The sequence below is a fragment of the Pinus tabuliformis genome, chromosome 2_2, assembly GCF_031772625.1.
Source record: "Pinus tabuliformis cultivar Carrire ecotype Pingquan chromosome 2_2, CPIR1, whole genome shotgun sequence".
NCBI classification, from domain to species: domain Eukaryota; kingdom Viridiplantae; phylum Streptophyta; class Pinopsida; order Pinales; family Pinaceae; genus Pinus; species Pinus tabuliformis.
This window is the reverse complement of record NC_142300.1, coordinates 447,226,028-447,233,462: the sequence shown is the minus strand read 5'-3', so window position 1 is coordinate 447,233,462 and position 7,435 is coordinate 447,226,028.

The following is a 7,435-nucleotide window of genomic DNA, read 5'->3' as shown; positions in this document are numbered from 1 at the left end:
GTGTTGTTAATGGTGACTTGATTGGGGAGACAATAGTGCCACCTTTCTCTTTATCTAAGCAACAACAATTTTCTTTTGAGATTGTTTTACACCACTTTGTTAATGTTGAAAGGAATGATGCTTTGAAAATGATTATTCAAGGAATAGCTGGAACTGGGAAGTCTTCTCTTATTCACTATATTTTTCATGCTCTTTCTGCTTCTACAGCGGGTGGTAGAATTCCACTGTTATTTCTCTCTCCCTTTATCATTGTTTCTTTCAATATACATGGAAAAAAATACACTCAGCTTTAAAAATTCCTATAAGAGATATGAAACAGTTGAGTGGAAAGCACTAGCAATGTTTCAAGAATAAATGAGGGACATTTTTTATGTTCTAATCGATGAGATGAGGTTCATAGTTCTGAGGTTGTTTATGCAGATAGATGCACATTTGCAAGAACCTTTTCCTAAAAAAAAGGACTCTCCTTTTGGTGGTAGGTTGATGATTCTTGTGGGTGACCTTGGGAAGCTGCCTCCTGTCGAGGATAAACCTTTGTATGAAGGGAGAATAATAGGGTAAGTGTTGTGGGAAAGCTTCAATATTGTTGTTAATTTGGATAAAATCTTTAGGCAACAAGGAGATGATCATAGAAAAGCGTCTTTTTGAAAACTTTTAACCAATATCAGAATTGCAGAGCCTACTCTGCATGACTGGGATATTCTCATGTCATGTGTTGACAATTGTCTGCATCCAGAGGAAATGAATTTATTTGATTCCTCGGTTCACTTGTTTGTAACAAATAATTTGGGTGACCTGAACAATCAAAAGATGATCAAATCATTGAATTTCCTAATTGCGAGGTCTGTTGTAGAGCAGACCAGAAGAGTAGAAATAATTGACAACAAGAATGATGTGTTGGATCATGAGGTGTCGTTATGTCATTGAGAGTGTATCATGTTGACATGTACCTTGTGGGTTGAAGTTGTGTTGGTAAATGGTGCACTTGGATATGTTGAGGATATCTACTATATGCCTAGTTCAAAGCCTCCTAAACTTCTAGTGTTTGCTACAATTATTTTTGAGAAGTACACATATGTTCCATTTGATATAAATTATCCAAATATTGTGCCTATAACACCAAATGTTAGATGGAATCTTAAATAGATGACTTTAAAATGACATGGGCGTTTAGTATACACAAATCATAGGGGATGAATTTGCAATAAACCATTGTTGACATAGGAGATAGAGAGAGGCAAGGTTTGACATTTACAGCTATATCAAGAGTGAAATAGTTGGATCGTTTGAAGATTTCATCGCCTTGTTCTTTTCAATGTTTTTCTAAAATGAAAAACAATGCATATGTCACACTTAGGAAGAAGGAGGAGGAACAATTAAAGACAATATCATTGTAACGAATTTATTTTGTTCAATTACAATATTCTAAAACAATTATTGTTGCATGTATCACCAGAAAATACATTGCTTGGAAAGAAATTTTGTTTAGAAATAGACCAATTAGGTGTATTTTGTTTAATTACAATATTCTAAATAAAATATTATTTCATGTATCGCTAGAAAACACATTTCCCGAAAATAACTTTTTTTGGGAAGCATAACAATTAGGTGTATTGTCCTTTGAATGTCAGGGCTCACAGTAAAAAATATATGCAGTGAGACAACACATAACAATGTGCTCGGAGAGAGAAAAGAAAGTGTGAGATATGATAAGAAGTGTTGAACAAAATATCATTATATATAGGCAGAGCTACGCATGAATAAAGTCAACATATGAGTAGGAAAAACATGCACCAACAAAATAAATTGAAGACGAGAAATCTGCGTGATAGCTAAATAGGAATTCAACTCATGCTTTTGTTTTCCAAAAAGGTTTCATTGCAACAATTGATTCGGAAATGAAAATGTTGTTCCAAAAATATATTTTCTTGTGATGACAGGAAAAAAGTTACCTGAAAAGAATTTATGTTTAAAACATTAACAATTAAGTGCATTGTAGTTTTAATAAGAGGGTTCACTATGAAATACATATGCAATCACAAAACAAATAACAAATTGATTTTACAGAAAGAAATACATAGCAAGATATGTTGATAAGTGTAGAAGAAAATATCCTTTTATCCAGGCACAAATATACATTAATAATGTTAAAAATTGAGTACAAGATATGTTCGTTAAGAGATAAAAGTCATGACAACAAATGAATATGGTGGGATAAACTGCATTGAAGTTAGCGTTTTGTTCTACATAAAGTTTAAACTTGAAAAATTTCATGTCGAAATACAAACCTTGTTCAGAAAATATATTTGCATGTACTGCCAAAAACAAAAGTCACATGAAAATAATTTATGTTCTAAATGAGAGTGACTATCTGCACTCTAGTTTGAATAAGAGGCTTCACTATGAAATTGATATGGAATCAGAGAAGAGATGACATTTTCCTTTGACATCGAAAAAAAAGAAGTGTAACATATGTTGTCAAGTGTCTAGGATAATATCTTAATATTCAGCTAGACACAGACATGGGTAAAGCTAAGAGATGGATAGCAAATGCATGCATTAAGAAGTTAAAGTGATGACAGGAAATCAACATTATAGTTCAATACACATTCAAGTTCGACTTTTGTGCTGGAAAATGTTATGTCTTAAAAAAATTGATTAGAAATACAAGTCTTTTTTCATAAATATGTTTGCATGCAATGGCATAAATAAGAAACTTGAAAATATACTACCTTGAAAACATGAATAGTTTAGTGCAATATAGTTACAATGTCGTGATTTAGTGCAAAAGAGATATGCAAGCATAGAGCAGAAACCAGTTTCTTTTGACAGAGGAAAAATAATAATGTGCCATATGCTAAGGAGTCTTTAAGAGAATGTGGAAATATTCTGCCATAGATATACATGAATAAAGTTAAGAATTTAGCAGCATATACATCCATTTAAAAATTAAAGAGATCAGAGGGAATCAATCCTCCAAGTCAATACGCATTCAACTGGGAGTTTTGTTTTTGAAAAAAACTTTTACTTTAAAAATTGCTTGGGAAATACAAGGGATGTTTGAAAATTATATTTACTATGTAAACCCAAAAATGTAGAGCTTCAGAATGAACTATGTTGAAAATGATAGCAGTTTAGTGTGCTATATCTTCAATACCAGGCTTCACTTTCAAATAGATATACAATCACAAGGAAAAATAACAACTTGCTTTGAGCAAGATAACAAGGTGTATGATATTCGAAAAACTTGTTGAGCACAATATGCCAATATTGAGTGAGAGATAAACATGAGTAAACTTAAGAAGTGAAGAGAAGGTACATGCATTAAGAAATGAAAGTCATCAGAGGAACAATTCAATTTCATTTTCAAAAAATATTTGAGTTCAAAAAATACTTTGGAAAATAAAAGTCTTGCACATCATCAACATAGGGACCCTTACTCCAATGTAAGAGGTCATATAAATGGCATTGAATAAAAGGAAACTTTGTTCAATAGTATGGAATCAGAAAATATGTAAGGTTTGTGTGCAAAAGAAGAAGAATTCCTGCTCTCAAATTTCAGTCCTTCTTGGAAGGATTTTGTGCAGGGAAATGCCGTAGGCCCTTCAAGCTTCATCCTCCTCATACGAGTCTTATTTTTCCATGATAAGAAAATGTGGTGCATTTTCCTTGATGTACTTATCCTAATCTGAGAACAGCTAAGAAATTGTTGAGAAGTAGATAGGATGAAAATGAGTAATATTCACTTCGCACATAGATATGAAATTATGTATAACTCCTTTTTTTCTCACTTGATTCTAAATTTAGAAATGAATTTGATTTGCTCAAAGGGAAACTGCAAAAATCTCTGAAAGTTTTCTTGATTCTAGGTTTTGAGGTTGTCTATTACTCTCTGGTCATACGTGACGTTGCCTTTGAGATTATGTTGCATTGAGCCAGGTTTTGCATCTTTCAATGGTTTGGATCCTGACAAGTTGAATTCCTCTATAAAATTTGTCCCCATCTCCCATAATAACAGACATTTTCTAGTGGCCCTTTTGACGCATTCTTTGATTTCTTTTTCCTCAAATTTTCGTTGAATCAAAGAAGCAAACATTATTCTTTTATCCATTTTGGAGACTTTTGGGATGCTTTAAGGGTGGAGCTATGTTTCCCATTCAAGAATTAATGTGAATTTTTCTTTGATGTACTTGTCTTCTTCCACCAAAGATTTTATTCTCTCCTCAAGATCCATATTTTGTTGAAAATATCTACAAATTTTGTCCATTTATTTATAAAACTTAGCCTGGTATTTCCTCAATATTTGACTACCTTGTATTTCCAGTGCCTTAAAAATATCTACACTATCAAGCTTCCACACTGAATGTTCCAGTCATCAAGCTTCCACACTGACTGTTTGGACTGTGCAGTGCGCAGTTCCCATAGTCAGTCAATCATCCCTATCAGTCAAAATTTTAAAATCCCTCTCATCAGTTTCCCTAATTACTACTTGATCATGCTCTGAAGTCATATTTTCAAGAGCTAATGTTTTCTTGCCATGAGTGCCCTTTCTGTCCCACAGGTACCACACTCGTGAAGCACTTCTCTCCAGCAGTCACTATACCATGGCACCAAAGAGAGATACTTCATGAAAGAGCACTAGAATAAGTACTGGGGAATCAGTTGAGCAAGCATCCGTTAACTTGCCAATATATGTGGACACTCAACAGTTCATAAAAAAAGAGTCAACACTAACATGGAAGCAAGTCCAACAGCGGTAGCAGACTGCAGTAATCTAGTACAAGATTAGGGAAAGAGGAAGTTGTTGACATAATAGAGGGAGAACAAAGTTGTAGAGTGAAAGAAGATTCAATATTCATGGAGGAAACTTTAGTAGTAGAAGCAAAAGGAAGTAGAGGACACATACAACATAGCGGAGGAAGAGAGAAAATCAGAGCTTGCAGGTAGCAGAACTAAGATCGTAGCAAGTAGAAAAAGAACCAAAGGAAGAATGTGAGTTGAGGAGGAAAGAACATGAAGAGAAGTAGAAGAAGGAAGAAGAAAAAATTCAAGGCGTGATGACGGAGGAAAAAACAACCATACAAGTTGATGAGCTGGAACAACCAGTAGATGAGGGAGAGAGTGAACAGATGCAGGATCAGGAGCTTTCTCAGTAGATTGAACAATTGATTGAAGTGAAAGACATGGATTTGGAACATGAGCCATAGAATGAAGACTGAACTTATGCCAAGAGCACCAGAGGTCATCTCTCAATCTCCAACACCTCCTGTGTTAGAACCAATCCTGAGCGAGCAAGGGGATATTGTTCTCCATGAGGATGATCCGGTCATGGATGTGTATAATATATCATTTGACGAGTTGCAGAAAAATATTTTACAGGCATGAAGGAAGCACTTTCTAGATGATCACGCATTACCAGAATTCATCAAGGGAAGGATGATAGTGTCAGACACCAAGAAACATCCAAGTACCCTCGCCAAAGCCAACTTGGCCTATGTACAAGAAACAAGCTTAAATGTTAAGTACCTGACGGTCGATAATGAACAACTAGAAAACAACTTGCAGGCTTCCAGGCAAGAGGCAGAACAACTCCGAGCATCAGCGCAGAATACAGTTTCTCCATTGGGGGAAATGAAGACAATGATACTTACTGAAGTATCAACACTTGAGGGTACCATGCAGAAGATCTATGATGGATTTTTCACCGTGCATAAAGCAGTTCTCCGTGTTCATTGCCTACAATAGTGGAGAAAAGAGTTTTTTTTTTAAACTCGAGAACATACATGATGCCATTGCCTATGTACAAGAGTGGACAATGCGGTACAAAGGGGCCCTGCTTGACTTAGTAAAGAAGAAGAAGCCACAGGCAGAGCTAGAGAAAGAAAAGCTCCAGATATTGATCTAGAACTATGAGTAGCTCACCCCATTCACCAACATCATATAAGCCTCATATGTACAGTTGTACAATAGATTGGATGTCATGGTGATAAAGCACATGATCCCTCAATTAGTTCCCTCACCGATGCTACACCCAAAAACCATGTTTGGCTAGAGATCAATGAGTACATGGAGCAGCTAAGACGAGAGGCCACCAGGGAAGACTTGGAGTTGAATGCACACAACATGCATAAGTACATTGGTGGTCCTGTCAAGGTTAACACCAAGCTATACATGCTTCAGAACGAGTTGGATACAGGTTCCAAGACCATATACCCAGATGCCATGGAGGCAAGAGTTTGCTTTCATAAAGATACCATCAAACATTTTAGGGACACCATCATGCAGTACCAAGCTTGGCACCAATATGTGACTAAGAAGCACTGAGTGGAGGTTGCCAATTTGGTATTTCCCAAACTTCATAATCATAGTGTTTTGTCTTGTTAGGTTGTATCTAAGTTATTCTGTCTCACATGGGTACATGTGGAAAATGTAATATTATTTGTAAAAATGTTCTAAGTGAAATTCCAAGTGTCATTAGTGGAATGTGAAAGGTCATCATGTTATGTAATGAGTTACTTGTAAATAATTTGAAGAGTCATGAGGGTAGTCAAAGAGTCACAAAGGGGAATGTTAAGGGTCACCCCACCATTTGTTATAAATAGAACCTCATAACTCATAGAATAGGCTTTTGGGAGCCAAGATATTGGCTAGGCTTAGGCTTAAAAAAGGCTTGGGAGTATTGTGATGAGCCTTGGCTTCTCCACAACATAGAGAGAGTATACTTCTTTGGAGGAGAAGGTGTTATTGACTATAATGTTCCACTATTGAGGCTAGTGGTTGTTAATGTTGTATGTTAGGAAAAAACCTAAGAGGATCGGGGGGGTGTGAATCAGTATTTAAAAATCACAATAATAAATTTATTTTCTAAAATGTATACGCAACTTGACTGAACCCAACTAGCGTATATACATGATCGTTGTAAAAGAAACTAGTGTATTCTTAGTAAACTTGTAAAACAACTAATTCTTTATCTGTTAAACTTGAATCAGAATGTAAGAGATTTATCAGGCATTTGATAAGAAATAAACAGGTGCAGTAAGAACATAATAAATTGTTACACATAAGTAACACACATGAACACCAGGATTTTAAGGTGGAAACCCAATGTGGGAGAAAACCACCGTTGTTGTCATCGCAGTCTTCAAAACTTATTAATATCAAAAACTTCTTACATTCTTATACTCATGCACACCCACACCAGTCAGCAGGCACCCACCTGCTGAAGGATACAACCTTCACTCGTTCTCCAGCTCCTGCTGGAAGGGAGCTCCAACTCCCTCATCTGATCGCCAGCTACTACTGGTAGGAAACTTCAACTTCCTCACTGAAGGCTCCAACCCTCAGCAACATCCATGGACCACGTTTCATATATTTTCACACTCGATCCAACATCAACACTTAAGCTCAACAATCAAACTGTAACTCATCAATCTCT